Source organism: Eucalyptus grandis, chromosome 6 (assembly GCF_016545825.1).
Source record: "Eucalyptus grandis isolate ANBG69807.140 chromosome 6, ASM1654582v1, whole genome shotgun sequence".
Taxonomy (NCBI): Eukaryota; Viridiplantae; Streptophyta; class Magnoliopsida; order Myrtales; family Myrtaceae; genus Eucalyptus; species Eucalyptus grandis.
Window position 1 is genome coordinate 20,093,061 of NC_052617.1, and position 20,605 is coordinate 20,113,665.

A 20,605-nucleotide genomic window follows, 5' to 3' on the forward strand; every position below is an offset into this window, starting at 1 on the left:
ATCTCTGAGTTTTTAGGGAGTTAGAAAGCAAAGTACAGGGCAATCGAAGCCAGCAAAGGGAAGGGATTTTCTTTTATGATTTCTCTTGAGATTTTCCATATATGCTTTCAATTTTTGTTGTGTGTAGCCTTAAAGATGACGTCCGCCCCTTGAGGTTTTTCAGCTAGCCTCGGTGAGCGGGTAAAGTTGAATAGTTGTAAGGTTTGTGTCACAAGTTTGCTCAGGATTTTGTTAAAGAGGTTACAAAGAGTTGCATGTGCTTTTATGATATCATGAAATTCTGAAAAGTGCTCTGTAGATCATTCTCAATAAGAAGCAGTATTGCTAGTTTATCTCCTCCTTTTAGTTATTGTATTAGGAACCTTTTAGACCGGATGTGCATTCCTTCATCTAAACAGGCTAGCAGATGAACTAGATAGTATATCTATCAGAAGTCCAATGCCTGTTTGGGGGACAAGGACCTGGAGTGCCAAAAGTTGGCACAAATGGACACTTAAGCGCCAAAAGTTACAAAATGTACACTTAAGTGCCAAAATCGGAGCAAAATAGATCACTTGAGTGCCAATCCGACCAAAATTTGGCCAAAATGCCGACGTGGCATTTTTCCGGTGAACCGAGCCCAAAACGACACCGTTTTGCACACTGATATGGCCAAATAATGCAAAAACGGTGTCGTTTTGCTCATGATAAAAATAATATAAAAATTAAATAAATTAAATTTAAAATTAGATTTAGTTAAAATATTAAAAATAATAATTTTAAAATTAAATTAAAATATTAAAAATAATAATTTTAAAATTAAATTAAAATATTAAAATTAATAATTTTAAAATTAAATTAAAATACTAAAAATAATAATTTTAAAATTTAAATTTTTAAAAATTTAAAAAAAAATTTAAAATTAATAAAAAGGGGGCAGTGGCTGAGGGTAGCCTTAGCCACTGCCCCCTTTTTCAAAATTTTTAAAATTTTAAATTATTATTTTTTAATATTTTAACTAAATTTAATTTTATTATTATTTTAATATTTTAACTAAATCTAATTTTAAAATTTTAAAATTTTAAAATTTTAAAATTATTATTTTTTAATATTTTATCTAAATTTAATTTTAAAACTATTTTTTTAATTTTTTAAGTAAATCTAATTTTAAAATTATTATTATTTTAATTTTTTAAATGTTTAAATTATTATTTTTTAATATTTTAACTAATTTTAATTTTAATTTTTTTAATATTTTAACTAATTTTAATTTTAATTTTTTTAAATATTTTAACTAAATCTAATTTTAAATTAAATTTATTTAATTTTATATTATTTTTTACCACGTCGGCCCAAAGCGACGCCGTTTTGCATTATTTGCCACGTGAGCATGCAAAACGGCATCGTTTTGGGTTCACTTTGCCGGAAATTCGTCGGAAAAATGCCACGTCGGCCTTTTGGCCGGACTTTGGCCCAAATGGCATTTAAGTGATTCGTTTTTCTTCGATTGTGACACTTAAGTGTATTTTCGTAACTTTTGGCACTTAAGTGTCCATTTGTGCCAACTTTTGGCATTTGAAGCGTTCTTTTGCCCCTGTTTGGCTTCATGTCCTTAAAATTGTTACCTTTTGCTTTTCACACCTCTGTGCTGGGGACCTTCAAACTCTAGATTCTTTTGGGCAGCTTTTTATAAGTTGTCAATAAATGTTCTTCAATGTTCTGCTCTTTGAATTGAATCTTATTCCTATATGATACTAGCCGGGCAAATGATTCCATTTAGAAAATGCGAACAACTGCCTTCTTGTCAAAATGATCGCCGACTCCAATGGCAAAATAGATTGCTAAAAATTTGCAGGGGTAATTATACTGTCTGATGACAAGCTCGAGGGTTGAATCTGTCAAAACTTGTTATGAAAAAAGCCCTAACCCTTCTTCCTTCTTTTCATTAGATTGGTATTCATGTTGACTGAAATCTCGAATAAACCGAAACTTTTGAATGTCTCTACCTGTGGGAGGTTGGTCATTCCATATCCTTCTCCTTATTGTCCTTCTTGGCCGATTGAATCTACGATGGGCCGATAGAATCTGAGATCGCATTCGATGATCCAATGAACAATAATATTATACTCCATTTTCATTGGGTATGTCGATCGTAAACTTCGACACATGCACGATCCTTGAAAACTATCGTTTAGCATCAACCATCTGCACTTATCTAGCTTGGCCGGCTAAAAGTGCATCTTACATTTTGGTTTCATCGACTTGGTCACGTCCATCACCTCTTAACATATTTTTGCACGAGATATGGTTATACATAGAAAGAGTTTGGTCCTCTATATAATCCAAGCTAATCTTTTCTTATAGTTGTAAGACAAAAACCGTTCAGTTACACAGACCTATGCGAAATGACAATAGAATATGAGATGCTTTGTAAGCTCTTCCTTGTCATCTCGACTGTAGTGCACGCTTTGGCCACAGACTACCGAAAACCCTACATAATCCACATGGACAAATCAGCATTGCCCGCTTCATTCTCGCGTCACCATGACTGGTACACTTCGCTTTTGTCTTCCCTATCATCGTCCCCTGATGAAATTGATCCGACCTATCTTTATACATACAACCATGTCTTGAATGGATTTAGTGCGGTGTTGTCAGAGTCCCAATTAGACAAGCTGGAACAGGTTGCCAGTCATGTTGCATCGTAACCGGACACATTTGGAAACGCTCACACAACATATACTCCTAAGTTTCTTGGCCTGAACAAACAGAAAGGGCTTTGGCCGAGAGCCAACTTTGGTGACGGCATGATCGTCGGGGTCTTGGACAGTGGGATATGGCCTGAGAGTGAGAGCTTCAAGGACAAAGGCATGTCCCCTGCGCCGGAGAGATGGCGAGACTCTTGTGAGTTCGGGGTGGAGTTCAACTCGTCCAACTGCAACCGGAAGCTCATCGGAGCCCAGTCATTCGGCAAAGGAATGAAGCAGCGTGGCTTGAACATATCGACGACCGATGACTACAATTCCTCAAGGGACTACTGGAGCCACGGGACCCACGCGTCGTCCACAGCAGCCGGGAGCCCCGTGATAGATGCTAGTTACTTCGGCTACGCCAAGGGCACGGCAACGGGTATGGCACTTGCTGCTAGGCTCGCGATGTACAAGGTGCTATTCCTGAACAACATGTATGATTCAGCCACAACGGACACCCTAGCAGGCATGGACCAAGCCATAGCAGACGGCGTCGATATATTGTCTTTATCACTAGGATTTTTTGAGACAACGTTTGACCAGAATCTGATTGCTGTAGGAGCTTTTGCAGCAATGGAGAGAGGAATCTTCGTTGCTTGTTCAGCAGGCAACGGTGGCCCTCATGGATACACGATACAAAAATGGAGCTCCATGGCTAACAACTGTCGGCGCAGTAACCATATCAAGGGACTTCGCAGCTAACATAGCCCTCGGCAACGGAACTGTAACAGTTAGAGGAAAATCCATCTTCCCAGAGAATCTCCTTATCTCAAGAGTTCCTCTATACTTTGGCCGTGGTGACGGAAGCAAGGAAATTTGCAACAATTACTCTCTCGACCTGAAGGATGTCGTTGGAAAGATAGTCTTCGACTTTGTTAGTGAAGACGACGGAGTTGATACCAATGAAATCACCCGAGCTGGAGCTGTAGGTGCCATCTTCAGTACTGAATTTGGAATTTTCCTCAAACCCAGAGACTTCAATATTACGTTTGTGGCCGTCGTACCGGAAGATGGAGATTGAATCAAGGACTAATTGCTGAAGTCAGAAATGAAAGTACTAGTATTACCACCTAGAGAAGGAGGTGAATAGGTGTAAAAATAAGTTAAGCTAAAACAGTAAAAATTATTTTTTTCAACATTTGAGTATGATCACTCAGTGAAAAGTTTCTCTCTCTCTCTCTCTCTCTCTCTCTCTCTCTCTCTCTCTCTCTCTCTCTTGCTCTCTCATACAATTCTAAGCACTATTGAGGAAGAATAATCAATTGGAAAGTTTTCAAACTTTGGAATTTTAATTTTCATGCACTCTCTCAAATGAACCGAATGACCTCCTTAAATACTTCTTCATGCCTTTCTAACCATTGGCACTTTCCAAAGGAATTTATTTCAATCAACCCGTTGGACAAAATCAATTAAAGAATCTTGTAGCCGTTTGAAGATTGAGGTGAAAATCTAATGATCCTGGTCGCCTATACAATCGGAATCTAGGTTTCCATAAGTAGATGCTTTCAAAAAAGGAACTTGTCTTCAAAATTGATTTCACCAATCCGTGATTGATTTTATCAACATATTTAGAAAATTTAAGTGAGATTCTTCGCTAGAAAGCCAAATATGTCTTGCACATACTGAATCCTTGTTGAGAGATCAATAATCCCGAACCTGATTATATCTCTGTTCTTGACTTGGGTTTAGTTTGTATTTTCGTCAGAGTGGGAAATACTTATGATGTAGACTTTGACAGCATTCCACCCAAAAGTCTAATAGTCCTTAGAATAAAAATAAGAATAAGTATAAGAGAATGAAAGTTTTGCCAATTTCAAAACTTGATGGGAGTTTTCTCAACAATCTCCCTCTTTTCGATGGTGACACAATTTTCATGCAGATTTAATCATAATATGAAAATTATATCCTGCAAAACAACACTTTAGTAGCACATGATACTTTATAAAGAGAACATACCGTAATAGTAATGAATAACATAGTAGTCTGCATCCACAAAACACATTAGTCATAATAGTTCTACAAAACACATATCAATACCATCAAAGTTCAAACACAAGTTCAAACACCAGCACCACGAGTTTAAGTTCAAAAAGATTCAATTTGTATATCTCTCCCCCTTTTTGTTAGTAGCAAAAAGATAAAATCAGTTATGCATAAAAAGAGGTTGAGTTGAAAAATGATCAGGGTTGTTTAGGAACACAAACAACTCGGAAATCCTCCAATGATTGCACGGTCTCCTCAAGTTTATTTAGGCATTGATGATAAACAGTCTCCACTTTTGCCACAGTCTGCGAAGCCTGCTGATTCAAAGTCTGAACCTGAGTGTCAAGAGATTGTACCTTGCCTGTAAGGAATTCTGAGGTAAAACCTAAAGCAACATGCAACTTCTGAATTTCAAACTTCATAGCATATTGTTGTGCCTTAATCTCTAATAGGAATTCTACTATCCGAGGATAGTTTGCTTCCGATTCCGTCTAGGCACTAGTTTCAGAGAATTGTACTAGTGGAGTATCCAGAAGTGAAGGGACATCAACCTAAACGTATGTAGTTCTTTGCTCCCCGTGAACATTAGCTTCTTTCTCTAGACCTTCAGGTGAGACTTTAGGGAAATGGGATGCAAAAACATCTTTAACATCTAGAGGGGATCAACTAACACCATCATTAGTAGTAGGTTCAACAATGGGAGTTTTCTCACCTACTCCCCATGTTTTGGTGCCTTCAATCCGAGAAGTAACTTCTTCCTCTTGAATCTTTTTTATTCCAGTATGGGTTTGTTTATCAGATCCCGTCTCCTCAACATTTGGAGCATCAATTTCCCTAGTATCTTCCCCTTCCTTGTTAGTCTCATCCTGAACCTAGTTCACACCAACATCTCCATCTACGTCATCATCCTCAATTTCTTTTACTTCATTTTCTTCACCATCACTCTCTTCTTCCAGTTCTTTCTCACTTTCATCTTCCTCTTCCTCTTCTAACTCAGCAAAATCTTGAAAATTACGCAAGGCGATAGTAAAGATTGTCTCATCATCATCTTCATCTTCTTCATCTTGCAGAAGAATAGATCTTTTCCTTTTTGGTGTTTTCAAGACAACACTCTTCCCTTTGCATTTCTTCTTAGCAGTAGATCCTTGCTTGATTTTGCTAACAGATTCTTTCTTTAGAAGATCTAGGACTCCAGAGAGATCTTTCAATTGCATTTTTCAAATCATTTTTAGTCCAATTTGCATGGGAGCAAGAGTTTTGGAGCGAAACTGAGATGGTGGTTGAATCTGAAAGTGTCTGAAAAGTCTGGTGACTAATGTAGAGTAAGGAAGTTGTCCTTTTCATTTCATAACTATCATGTACATATGTAGAATGATGGTGTGAGAGAGTGAAAAGGCAACACCATTGCAGATGGCCTACATCATCTTTGCTTCAAATTTGGATACATTAGTCTTTGAAGTAGCATTGGGCCTGATGTAGTTGATGACTATTTTGTGCAGCAAGATATTTGAAGCGAGGCATTCGAGAGTAAGTAATACTCCCACTAGGAATTCTGTCTCATACTAGAAACTTTGTGGCCTATGCATTAGATACATTAATGGGTAGGAATCCACTCCTTTCTACTTCCAAATGTTAGCCAAGAAATTCACATCTACATCAAAAACTCTGTCACACATAGTAAACTCAATATGAGTGGGATCCAAAACAGACAGATTAGAATAAAAGTATGCCGTCAATTCAAGGTATGCTTCCAACGTCTCTACACAGAATTTCTCCAACTGAAGTTTGGCAAACTTTTCCCTCAAGTTAACCTTAATGGAATCTAGAAAATCAAAATCCACAGTGCAAGAGTTGATGACCCATTTGTTCAGCATTTGAGCAAAAGAGACACTTGTTGTCACGCCTCGACCCTCGAGCGCGTGCCTATCCCTCAGTGGTCGATAAATATGCGACGTCCCAGGACGCATCGCCGACCTATTCATTTTTAATACGCATGCGGAAGCGAAACAAATCCCCTGACAACTAAAAGCTTGGGATAGGAAAGCAAGAAATCACTCACATAAAAAAAACAAGCCTTTTTATAAATACACAAGGTTTATATACAAAACAAGGCTGTCTACAAAAGACCGGCTCAACAAAAAGGGGAACTGTCCTAAGACCAACTAGTTGGACACGTTCGCCGAGCCTTCAATCTCCACCTCCCCAGGCTCTAGGCTTCGGGTCCTCCACGACCATCATCTAAGGACCTGAAAATGGTTATACAATAACTAGTGAGATAATGTCTCAGTAAGTTCACCCCCTAAACTCTGACTAGGAAGGAAATACACCCTAAGAGCTACCTAAGCACAAGCACAGGTCAGATGACTTACCTTTGCCTTAGATCCTTCCTACAAGTCGGTATAATTCATATAATATCATCCAATCATTTTAATTCAATTCAACCATCAATCAGTCAACTCATTCGACTCCACAACATTGATACCATCCATAACTCTATCGATTCAAACACTGCTCTCCTAAGCTGAAATAAATGGTCTAGCTCACTGAAGTTGATGTCTAAATTTGCTCACTAAAGCTGCTAGATCAATTATTGCTCACCGAAGCTGCTAAATAATATTTGCTCGCCGAAGCTACTAGATGACATTTGCTCACCGAAGCTACTAAAAACTATGATGTTTGCCGAAGCTGCTATAATGCTTCCCGAAACTGTTATAGATCTATATTTCTCACCTAAGCTGATTTGGTACTTAAAGACCACTTTCAGTGTCAACACCCGACACCCAGTATTTCTAATTAAAATGCCTATATATCACAATCATCACTCAATTTCACAACATAAAAGTCAATTGAACAAACTAACCATACTGCTGCAATCAATGCGAAATTCTAACAAATGGCTCTTCTGATATAATTTCCGAAAAATATTAATTAATTAATAATTAAATAAATTCCGAAAACTAATTTAATTTAAATATAAAATAATATAATTAAATAATATTTAATTTAAATAAATAATTAAACAAAATAATTAATTAAAAGTCTAATTAAGATTACACTAATCTAATTACATAATTAGACAAATTAATCCATCCACTAATCTAATCATGCACATAATCTAATCAACATTTAATTAAACTAATCTAACCACCTAAACATACTTAGCATAATCTAAACACCCCCTAAGCATAATTAACTCCCTAAGCAGAGTTAGTCGGTAAACTCACTGGATTAACAAGCGAGTGAGTCCATGGCGACGGTGACACGACGGCGGCCAATAAGCTCCAAAGTGGTGACACCAATGGGGCATGGATCAGAGCTGAAAACGGCCACGAAGCTAGCTGGAATTTGCGGGCTGAACGGCGGGGCTGAACTGACTTCGCGAGTTGCTCGAATTGGTGCTGAGCTGGACTGAAAACGTGGGCTGAGGACTCGGCTTCGTGCAAGGCAGTGGACGGTTGCTGCTTCCGTGGAGATGGGGCGGTCTTGGGGACATGCTGGCGGTCAACTCTGGGTTTTGTTGATTGACTCGGTGAAGTGGGCTGTAGTCTCGGTGGATGGAGGGATGCATGAATTTTGGACAGGAAGCAACTGGATCGGAGGAGACAAATGATGGTGGAGGGGGCAGGCGCCGATGGCAGAGGTTCTTCGGTGGGGGGCAGCTCGGTGGGATTTGCTGATCGCAGGAAACAGGGAAAAATGAAAGCAAAACAGAAGCCAAGGGAGAGGGGATTTGCTCGAGTGAGGAAGGAGATGCGGGCGTGCGTGGCAGAGAAAGGTCGAAGGAGATGCAGCTATCCAAGCTTGCAAGGGAAGATTGGTGGGGGAAAAAGTCAAAGGAGTTATCCACACAATTAAAGCTTTGTTCCTCCTAATGCTTTCTTGAAATTAATCCCCCAAATAACTCAATTTGAAGCCAAATTTCCAGCCCTCATCCTAGCATACGAATTTCACAAAACAAGCTTCAATTTCTTCACCCAATTCTTCAATTTGATGTCCCATTTTGCTATGGAGGAAACCTACAAAATTTCTGCAAGTGCCCATCACCAAATAACTCCACTTGGAAGTAAAAAATCCCTTAAGTTCGGCCCGTCCGAATTTCCGTTCGTTTTCCGAATCGTCCGTATCAATTTTTCAAAAAAATTCTGAACTCGCTGAAAATTCTTCAAAGGATGAGTCGACGTTCCTAAAATAAATCGTGACATAACAAAAATTTCAATTTCTGAAATCGGATTCAAATTCGTAGTTAATTTCAATCTGACACTATTTTAGCGTGACCTAATCTACCGGGTAGATTTCAAGAATTTTTGGTGTAATTGACCCGTGATCGATTTATCTCGAGTCATAATATACATCTTTGACCTATTAACAACTCTTGGTTGTCGTGAAAATCTCAAGGTTTCAATTACGGGCACAGGGTACCAAAATGACAGAAAAATCGGTTTAGTGCAGATCGACGAGAATTTTGCATTCTGGTGGAATCACCCACACCCTAATCACCTATCTCAGTCGAATCAACCTATTTATAGTCTCTGATAGATTTTTGACTTTGCCGTAATGACCCTTGTAGACTAGCACAGTTGAGCAGTCGATTCCTAGTCGAATTCTTAAGTCTATTGCGTTAAAATCCCTTAATGACTTCCATAGATAGTCTATTTTTCTCATGAGTGATTAACTCAGAGAATAGCACTATAGGCGCGTCGATGAAAGGCCCGATTCATTCAATTGAAACGGAATTGAAATTTTAGGATGCCACACTTGTTGATTCAAAGTCTCGCTGCCGAAAGTGTCTAAAGACTGTACCTTTCCAGTGTGAAAATTAGAGGTGGATCTCAAGGTAGTGTGAAGTTTCTGAATCTCAATCTCCATGGCATATTGATGAGCTTTAACCTCCAAAGAGAGTTCTATCATGCTTGGATAGTCAGCATTCTGTTCAGTTTGCGCACTAGCTTCAGTGAATTGAATTCGATGAGAATTGAAAGATGAATGAACATCAACTTGTCTAGCACCATGACTCCGAGTAGATTCTTCAATGCCAGCTTTAGGAAATTGAGAAGCATAAACATTTTTTGGGTCTACAGGAGATCGACTTATGCCATCACTCACAAAATGAGGAGAAGAAGTCCCTGTTTTTTCAAGAGCTCCCCTTGTTTCTGTGCCTATAGGTGGAAAAGGGATTCCTTCTTCTTGTGTTTTCTCGTTTTTAGAACGAGAGTGATGTTCTTTCTCTGTTCATACTCCTACTGGTCCACTCCTAGTTGCTTCTGAATCCACAGATAAAGATATTGCAACCGTCTCTTCATAAGAGTCATCTTCACCCTTCTTTCCAGAATGACCTTCTTCTTCTTCTTCTTCTTCTTCTGCTTCTTCTTTTTCTATTTCTTCTACTTCGTCATCCTTTCCTTGCTCTTTTTGCTCTTCTTCTTCTTGTCTGTCTCCTCCTTTTTCCATTGGTTGCTCAAAACCAGTAAAACCTTGAAGTTTTTTAAGGTAATGGTAGAAATTGTAAGATCATCTTCATCCTCTTCGTCTTGCAGAATAAGTGATCTCCTCTTTTTTGCAGGTTCTTGCACAACTTCCTTGCCTTTCCTCTTTCTTCCAATAGAGTCTTCCTTGGTTTTGCTTGAGGACTCCTTCTTCAAGCACTCAATAGCCTTGTTCAGATCCTTCAACCTCATCTTCGAAATCATCTTCAGTCCTATTACCAAAAGGAGCAACAGTTCGAGAACAAAGTGATGCGGGAAACTGGATCTGAAAGTGTCTAAACAACTTTGTAACCAACACAGAATAAGGCAACTGTCCTTTATCCTTCATAACTGTCTTATACATGTGTATCAAGATAGTATGAGGAAGTGAAAAGCACATCCCATTGCATATGGCAAACATGAGTCTCTCTTTGAATTTGGAGACATCTGTTTTTGATGCAGCCTTCAGTCTTATGCAGTTTATAACAATTTTGTGCATCAGAACATTAGAGGCTGGCAGTCTATGTGATGCCTCCACTTGGCAATCTATCCTTAACAAGAAATCTTGTGGCTTGTCCTACGGAGACATTGATTGGTTGAAAACCACTCCTTTCTACCCTAAGAATGTCTGCCAGAATGTCAACATCCACCACATAGTCTTTATTACTCACAGTAAACTAGATTCTATTCTGGTCAAGAAAATACAGATTTGAGTAGAAAAATGTTGTCAATTTTGGATATGCAATAGCCGTCTCAGAACAAAAATTCTCGAGTTGAAGGAAGGCCAACTTTTCCTTTAAGTTCACCTTGATTGAGTCTAAGAAGTCAAAATCGACAGTTTGAGGGTTCATCACCCCTCTCTTCAGCATTTGGGTGTAAACCCTTTTGTGCTCCTTAGAACGAAAGAGTTTTGTTCCATCACCTGGTTCATTAGCAGTCACACCCATTCTGGGTTGAAAATTCGAAAACATACGTTCAGCATCATCTTTGTTTTCAAGATGCTTAGAGCTGAACCTAGGGTTAGAAGGAAAATAAAGAAATGCTTTGTTTGCCGATCCTTTCGGCGCTATACCCAACCGTTCCATCGTTCTTAAGAACAAAGTTTCGTTTCTATGCCCGTGTCCTCTTAGAAAATTAGTGATAAAAGTCATAGGACAACCACCTTGCTTCAGATAAGTGTAATGCTTATAAAGAGACCTAGGGTGTCAAAGTTCGAAGAGGTACTGCATTTTACTCGACTTCCTCTTCCAGAGGCTGGCGCGGAGGGTTTTGCAGAGAGTGCTGCGGAGAGTTCTGCGGAGAATTATGTGGAGAGTCTTCTTCAGTGAGATTGAAATGCACTAGTCCTTCTGGCATGCTTCTTAGACCTTGACTAGCAATCCGAGAGGATTTCCTTTGGTAAGACATGGATGCATGCTTGGAGGATTTCACAAACAAGTTCGAGTGAAGAAAAGATGGAAACTTGCAGAGCAAACTTGAGAGTAAAAGATGAGGAATAAGAGAGTCTGTATTTTAGGGTTTGAAACGATGTGCTCGAAAGAAATACCATAGGGTATATAAAGAGAGTGAAACGGGGTATTTGAAATGTCACGAGAGAAATGCCTTTTCAAAACGGATTTAAAAAAGGTAACTTCCAAAAATTTAAAAACTGAAAATTATCAATGAAATACTAATTTCTAAAAATAAATTAGGCAAACGACAATTCATATAATCATACATTTTCATTCCAAAAATTAAAATACCTGGATTCAAGACATTCTCTTACTGAAGTAGCTTCTTTAAATTTTGAGTCTGACCAGCTTCAGACTTTACTCCAGAAAAGAAATAATGTTCAGCTTGTGGCGAATAGACTCAAATAAATTTTTCTCCAGAGGCTTTGTAAAGATGTTTGCTAGTTAATTCTTTAAATCAATAAATTGAATCAAAATCTCCCTATTCTAAACATGATCCCTTATGAAATGATGTCGAATCTCTATATGCTTCCCCCTTGAATGAAGGATTGGGTTTTTTGTGAGATTAATAGCACTTATTGTTGCATCTAATCTTGGTGCATGATTCTTCAATCTCAAAGTCTCTTAGTTGTTGTCTTATCTATAGGATTGGAGAGCAACAACTCCCAAGAGCAACATACTCTGCTTTTGTTGTTAATAATGCTACAGTACTTTGCTTCATTGAGAACCAAGATACCAACATATTTCCCAACAGTTGACAAGTGCCAGATGTGCTCTTTCTTTCGACTTTACAACCTGTTAAATCAATGTCTCAGTATCCAAGAAGGGTAAAGTCTCATTCTTTTAGATACATTAGACCCAGCTTTGGACAAGTTGCAATATATTTAATGATGCGTTTTACAGCACTTAGATGAGATTCCCTTGGATTAGATTGAAATCTTGCACAGATGCACACACTGAATAGAATATCAGGTCTAGAAGTAGTAAGGTAGAAAAGAGAACCGATCATGCTTTTGTACAGCTTCTCATCTACTTTCTTCCCTTCTTCATCCTTGTCCAGTTTCGATGAACTTGTCATAGGTGTCTCTATCTTTTTGCAATTCTCCAATCTTAATTTCTTGATGAGATATTTGGCATATTTCTCCTGGTGAATGAATATACATTTCTTCAATTGTCTGACTTGCAATCCCAGAAAGAAGGTTAACTCACACATTATGCTCATTTCGAATTCATCCTGCATAGATCATGAAAATTTCTTATAGAGACTTTTTCTAGGAGAACCAAAGATAATATTACCTTCATAAATTTGTACCGGTAGAAAATCTTTTCCTTCTCTCTTTATAAACAAAGTAGTGTCAACTTTTCATTTTTCAAAACCGTTTTGAGTTAGAAACTTGCTCAACCTTTCATACTAGGGTCGAGGTGCTTGCTTCAGTCCATAAAAGGCATTTTTCAGTCTGTACACTAAGTCTAGTTTTCTTGGATCTTCAAATTCTTGTGGTTTTTCCACATAGACTTCTTCTTGAATGAATCCATTTAAGAATGCACTTTTGACCTCCATCTGGAATAACCTGAAATTTTTAAAGCAAGTAAAAGCAAGTAATAATCTAATTGTTTCTAACCTCACTACTGATGCATAGGTCTCATCATAGTCTATTCATTCTTCTTGTGTATATCATTTCACCATGAGTTTTGCTTTATTTCTAATCACTTTTCCTTTCTCATTCATCTTGTTCCTGAAAACCCATTTCGTTCCAATCACATATTTGCCTTTGGGTTTTTGAATCAGTTCCCAAACATCGTTGATACTGAATTGTCTGAGTTCTTCCTGTATAGTTTCTATCCAGCTTTCATTAGACAAGGCTTCATCTACTCCTTTTGGTTCTATATCAGAAACAAGTGCTAGAGCATTGGACTCTTCTCTTCCTTTGGATCTGGTACGAATTCCTTCATTAATATCTCCAATGATAAGTTATTTGGGATGACTTGACTTATGCTTCCAGTTGCTGTTTGGTTTGAGAGTCTGTTGATCCTCTACTTCGGTTGAATTTTCTCGATTTGCTTGTTGTTGTTCTCTAGAAGTCTGAACCTCTTCAAGGGAAGTAGACTTTGTTAAGTCTGCAACACGTTTAGACTTTTCAAGTTGAGTCTGATCTGGTTGATTCTGCACATAATCTTGAAACTTGATATTCATTGACCCTTCCACGGATTGAGTCTTCTTGTTAAAGACCCTATAGGCTTTTCTTGAAGTTGAATAACCAAGGAAGATTCCTTCATCTAATTTTTCCTCAAACTTACCAGATCGATCATTCGCATTATTCAGAGTAAAACATTTACAACCAAAGACATGAAAATATAAAACAATAGGATTCTTTACCTTATATATTTCATAAGGAGTTTTCTCTAGGATGGGCCTTAAGAATACTCTGTTAATAATATAGCAAGCAATAGAAACTGTTTTTGCCCAAAAACGAGACGATATTTTGCTCTCTATCAAAAGAGTTCTGGCCATCTCCTATAAGGATCTGTTTTTCTTTTCCATAACCCCATTTTGTTTTGGAGTATATGAAGAAGAGAAAACATGCTAAAAACTAGATTCATCACAGAACTTCGCAAAGTCTTAATTTTCAAACTCACATCCATGATTAGTTCGTATGCTCGAAATAGTATAACCTTTTTCATTTTGAACCTTCTTGGCAAACTTCGAGAAATAGAAGAAGGTTTCAGATTTACTTGCTATAAAGTAAACCCAAGTGAAACGAGAGTAATCAGATTACTAGGCAATATTTCTTTCCACCAATGCTCTGAATTCTGGTTGGTCCAAAAAGGTCCATATGGGGAAGCTGCAATGCTTGACCGGTAGAAATTTGATTTACAGGTTTCACTGAACTTATGAGCTGTTTTCCCAAGATACAGGGAATGCATAATTTAGTCTTCTGATAAGCCATATTAGGAAGTCCTTGAACCAGCTTCTCAGAAGAAATTTTAGCAATTTGCTTCATATTAAATGTCCAAGTTTCTGATACTAGAGACTTGCTTCGTCTTGAATAGAAATAAGACACTGAGAACTTTCTGGGTTTATATTTAGAAGGTAAATGTTGCCATGCCTTCACCTAGTAAAAGATTGAGAGAAGTCTTGACTCGTCCCAAAACAAATGCCTTCTTGAAAGTTTATTATGAAATTAGTATCGCAAAGCTGACTTATGCTAAGTAGATTGTAGTTCAGACCTTTATCAAGGAAATATTATTAATAGTTAGGCTTCCAATTTTCATAGTTCCACATCTTACAATTTTTCCTTTACTGTTTCCTCCAAAAGAAAATTTTCCTCCATTAGTCTAACAAGCTTTATGAAGCAGCTTAAGTCTCCTATCATATGCTTCGAACATCCACTATCCAAATACCATTTGATCTTCTTTTGATAGTGACCTGTGATCAAAAGAAAAACTCAAACTTTCTTTGGTACCCAGATTTTCTTGAGTCTAGGAGAGTTAGTATTAAAGACAGTCTTTGCTCAATCCTTCTTAACTGGTCTCCAAACCTTGGGACATTCTTTCTGGAAATGTTCTGAGCTGTTACACTTCGAAAATTTGAGTGCATTTCAGCCAACAGATTTTACAAAAACTTTTTGGAAGTGACTTTTGTAAAATGCCATTGTAGGTCTCTATTTAATTTTCTCTTTTACTTTGGGAAAATCAATTAATGGAATAGTTTCGAGGTCATACCCAAACCAGATTTGTTAAAATGAGGTATTTGAGCTGAAAGAATTTTCTCCAATTTTCGGATCCTTTTGAAAATCTTTTGTAATACTTGAAATGTCCCTTTTCAAAATAGTATTTTCCTTTGAAAGAGAATCTGAATTTTCTTTCAAATTATCAGAACTTGTATTCAGACTTTCAAACTTTTCTTTCCAAGAAACTTCCTGTTGTCTGAGCTTAGAATTCTCCCATTTTTAGTTCGGAAATCCTTTTAAGAGTGGATTTAAGACTGAGGCAAAGTTCATCTATATATTTAGAAACTTTAATGGGAATTTTTGAGTTACTAATCTCAATTTCTTTGTCTGAGTCTGAATCAGAGTCTGTTTCTGATTCTGAGACTCTGATTCAGAGTTTGATTCTGAATGAGCCATCAGATACATGTTGGCATATTCTTCTTCACTTTCCTCACACTCGGTGTCACTCCAAGTTTCAGATTTGAGAGCCTTTTTGTACTTCTCAGTTTTTCCTTTCTTCTTCTTCAACAGTGGATGGTTTGGTCTAATATGCCATTTTTTATTGCATTCGAAACATATTACATCTTTGTTGGTTTCATTGTCCTCCGTTGGTCTCTTCTGGAAATTCTGCGTGCTCTACTTCTTCCAGTTGAATCTTCTTCCCTTTCTATTCAGCTTTCTTAATTTCTTAATCATAAGCACTAGCTCCTCATCGTCCATATCATCATTTGAATCGTATCATCAGAATCAATGTTAGACTTTAACGTAATTGACTTCTTACCTTTAGGAGCTACTTCATCATTTATTTGCTCCACTTTGTATGACTGAAGCATTCCTATCAGTTCGTCAATTGATAGAGGCATGATCCTTTGTGTGTCTCTAATTAAAGTCTTTACATGATTCCAATCTTTCGAAAGCCACGCAGTAGTTTATTAACTTTCATTGGTCTTAAGATTAGCTGACATTGATTAGCCAAACCATTTATTATCTTTGTAAAGTGACTAAACATATCAGTAATGGATTCTCCAGGCTTCATTATGAAGGCTTCATATTGTTCAAGCATAATGTTTATTTTGGTTTCCTTCACACGGTCAGTCCCTTTGTAGGTAACATGTAATCTGTCCCAAACTTCTTTTGTTGTTTCACACGAAGAAGTCCGGTTATACTTAGTGGGAGATAAGACATAATATAAAGAGTAGATTGCTTTTGTGTCAAGAGCTTGTCTCTTGGTAATCTTAGCTCGTGTTGTTTTGTCAGTATCAATAACTTATTTCCCTCAATTCTAAGCTGATGTTACTTTAGTGTTGATCCATTTTTCTACAACATCCCACTCCAAAGACCAGAGGATCTCTGGATCTGAGAAATGCCTTCATCTTGTTCTTCCATACATTGTACTCCTTTCTATCGAAGTAAGGGGGTCTGGTGTTGCTCTAACCTTCAACTAAACCTGGAGCCAAAATACTAGCTATAGAGGATCTTTAACTTCGAAGTAAAACACTTCAAAGAGTAAGCACACAGGCTTTGATACCAATTGAAAGGGATAGTAAGAAAACCTAGAGAGGGGTGAATAGGTGTGAAAACAAATTTTGCGAAATGCAATCAAAAGAACACATAATTTATAGTGGTTTGGCTTAGACCAAGCCTACATTCACTCTCCCACGCTGACAGCCTTTTGGCTGGTTTCCACTAAGAATCAAAAAAGAATTTAAGTTCTTGTGATCTCAACTTCACAGTGAAGAGTCTGTACTGCTCTCACAAAGTCTCTCTCTCTCTTGAATACAAATTTTAGCATAGTGCAAGGAGTAACAAGTAAATGGTAAGGTTCAGACTTTGGCTTTACCCAAAAAAAAAAATTCAGACTTTAGAATTCTTCTTTCACGCACTCTATCGATCAACTAGAGAGTCATGCTTAAATACTCCTTCGTACCTTCTCGACCGTTGGCACTTTCCAAATGAATTCTTTCAATCAACCTATTGGATAGAATCAATCAAGGAGATCTTTGAGTCGTTTGAAGATTGTGATGAAAGCCCATCAATCATGTTCACCCATACAATCAGGATCTTAGTTTCCATAAGTAGATTCTTTCCAAATTAACTTGCTATCTGAAAATATTTTATGTATCTAAATTGATTCCAATAAAGATAATCAATCTCGTAGGTGATATTTTCATCTAGAAGGCCATAAATAACTTGTATGAACTGAACCTTAGAAGAAAGAAAGATAATCCCTCATATGGATAAGTCTTCATTCTTCTCTTACATTCAGTCTGGAGTTTGTCAGAGTGGGTAAACTTCTGATGAAGATAGACTTTGACACAAAAGTTTGGTGATCTTCATAATAGACTTTAGAAAAGTTTTGTCAATTTCAAAACAACATAGGAGTTTTTTCTAACAGACTAGAGTCCATTTACATGATGTCTGCTCAAATGGTATACGTAAACAAAACCCGAATGAATGATACACTTGATTTATGGCATGCATGGCTTGGGCATGTAAGTTATCACAAGTGGAAGGTGATGATGCAAAAGAACATGCTAAGGGCTCTTCCCCAGTTGGAAGTGCAAGAAAATGTGGTTTATGCCGGGTGCCAGTAAGGGAAGGCACACCAACTTCCATATGAGGAATCCTTGTTCAAAGCTCGGATGCTTCTCGAGCTCGTTCACTCAGATGTGTTTGGTTTGGTGAAGCAGCAATCTGTTAGCGGATTCAAGTATATGATCACTTTCATCGACGGCTTCTCCAGGTACGTCTGGGTTGATTTCATGAAGGAAAAATCTGAAGTGTTTATCAAATTTAAGGTGTTTAAGGAGAAGGTTGAAAGTGAAGTAGGTAGAAAAATTCATTGCCTACGCACCGATAACGAGGGAGAGTACACTTCCTATGAGTTTACAAAGTATTTGCAAGAGTACAAGATACGTTGACAGTATACTTGTCCGTATACGCCGCAGCAGAACAATGTTGTTGAAAGAAAGAATCGGCATCTAGCTAAGACATGCAGGAGCATGTTGCACGCGAAGAATGTTCCACCAAGGTTTTGGGCTGAATGTATGAAGACAGCGGCTCATGTGACTAACAGGCTGCCACAAGCAAGACTTGGTTTTATGTCACCATACGAGAAGCTATGGAATCGCAAGCTTGTGGTAAGTTACTTTAGAGTTTTTGTATGTGTATGTTATGCATTTGTGCCCGATCATCTTCGTAGCAAATTCGACAAGAAAGCAGTCCGCTGCATATTCGTGGGATATGATGATCAACAAAAGGGGTGGAAGTGCTATGACCCTACAATAGGGAGGTGCTATACTTCAAGGAATGTGGTGTTCGATGAAATGTCGTCTTAGTGGTCACCTCAAGCAGTCGAATTGCCAAATTCACAGCATTTTGATGAAGAGGTCGAAGAAAGGCCAAAAGAATTCGATGAGAATCAACCTGTTGAAAAAGATGTCGAAAAAGATGTCGAAGCACAATCACCAGGATTGACAAGTTCATCTAGTGAGCATTCAAGGTCTACAGAAGAATTTCGACCAAGTTAAGTCGAAGAACTTGAAGAGGAGGAGCCTCAACTTCGAAGATCGACGAGGCAAAGGAAGCTGAACTCCAAGTATGCCAATGCAGCATTGATTGAAGATGTTGGCATGGTTGAGCCTTCAACACATGAAGAAGTCTCGAATAGTACAGAATGGAGGAAAGCCATGGAAGAAGAAATCCTCACACTAAAGAAGAATGAGACATGGGACTTGGTACCGAAACCTGAAGAGGTACGTCCTATTTCTTGCAAATGGGTTTATAAACTTAAAACTTGACTAGACGGGTCAATTGAGAGGTATAAAGCACATCTAGTGGCTCGAGGATTTTCGCAAAAATATGGGGTTGATTATGAAGAGACCTTTAGCCCAGTGACAAAGGTTACCACTGTTCGAGTTCTATTAGCACTTGGAGCAAGCAAGTCATGGAATGTATGGCAAATGGATGTGAAGAATGCTTTCCTGCATGGAGAACTCGAGCAAGATATATATATACACACATATATGGAGCAACTAGATGGTTTCAAGAGCAAAATTCATCCAAAATATGTCTACAAGCTAAAGAAAGTATTGTATGGCTTGAAGCAAGCCTCGAGAGCATGGTATGGAAAAATTGCATAATTCTTGTTGAAGAACGATTATAATGTAGCTCCAGCAGATTCAAGCCTATTCGTGAAGGCAGAAGATGGAAAGGTTGCAACTGTGCTGGTTTATGTGGATGATCTCATCATTACTGGAGATGATGAAGATGAGATATGTCAAATTAAAGCCAACCTCTTTGTGCAGTTCCAAATGAAGGAGCTTGGAGAACGAAAACATTTTATGGGGCTTGAGATTGATAGGACAAAGGAAGGATTATTCCTATGTCAACAAAAGTATGCACGAGATCTCTTAAAAAAAATCGGAATGCTTGATTGCAAACCTATATCTACTCCGTTGGATGGGAACACAAAGCTATGTGCTGAAGAAGGTCGAGAGCTAGAAGATTCGACTATGTATAGGCAACTGGTAGGTAATCTAATTTACCATACCATAACTTGGTCTGACATCTCTTTTGTAGTGGGAGTAGTGGGGCGATTCATGGAGAAGCCAAGGAAGCCTCACTTGGATGCAGCCAAGCGTATCCTGAGGTATGTAAAGAAGACTTTTGATTTTGGGCTTTTGTATAAAAAGGGATCATCAAGTGAGTTGGTCGGTCATCGTGATGTTGACTGCACTAGAGATCAACACACACGACGATCAACTACTGGATACTCGTTTAATCTTGGATCGGCAGTAGTGTCCTAGTGCAATAAAAGACAGCCAATTGTGTCTTTGTCTACAACATAAGCTGAATATAAAGTAGCAGCAATGGTAGCTCAGGAGAGCACGTGGCTAGTGCAATTATTAGATGATCTTCATCAATCAATAGATTATTCGACAATATTGTATTGTGATAATTTATCTGCTCTAAGCTTGGCAGAGAATCCAGTTTTCCATGCTAGGACTAAGCATGTGGAAGTCCACTATTACTTTATGCTAGAAAAGTATTGAAGGGCAAGATCAAGATGAAGTACATCAAGACAGGTGATCAAGTTGTTGATATCTTCACCAAAGGTCATGGAGCTGCAAATTTTAAAGAGTTTCGAGCTCAGCTTGATATGGTCGCGAGGACTATCTTTAGAGAGAGTAGTTGGTGAGGGGGAGTATTGAAGATATTACCGCCTTTCTCTTGTGACTCTTCGTGTTTTGGTTGAAATGCTGTTCAGT

At 38.0% G+C, this 20,605-nt stretch overlaps 1 pseudogene; it reads left to right on the top strand.

Moving 5' to 3' along the window:
* Positions 1-2,384: 2,384 nt before the first annotated feature.
* LOC104455357 overlaps positions 2,385-20,605 on the top strand; it is a 44,359-nt pseudogene continuing 26,138 nt past the window's right edge.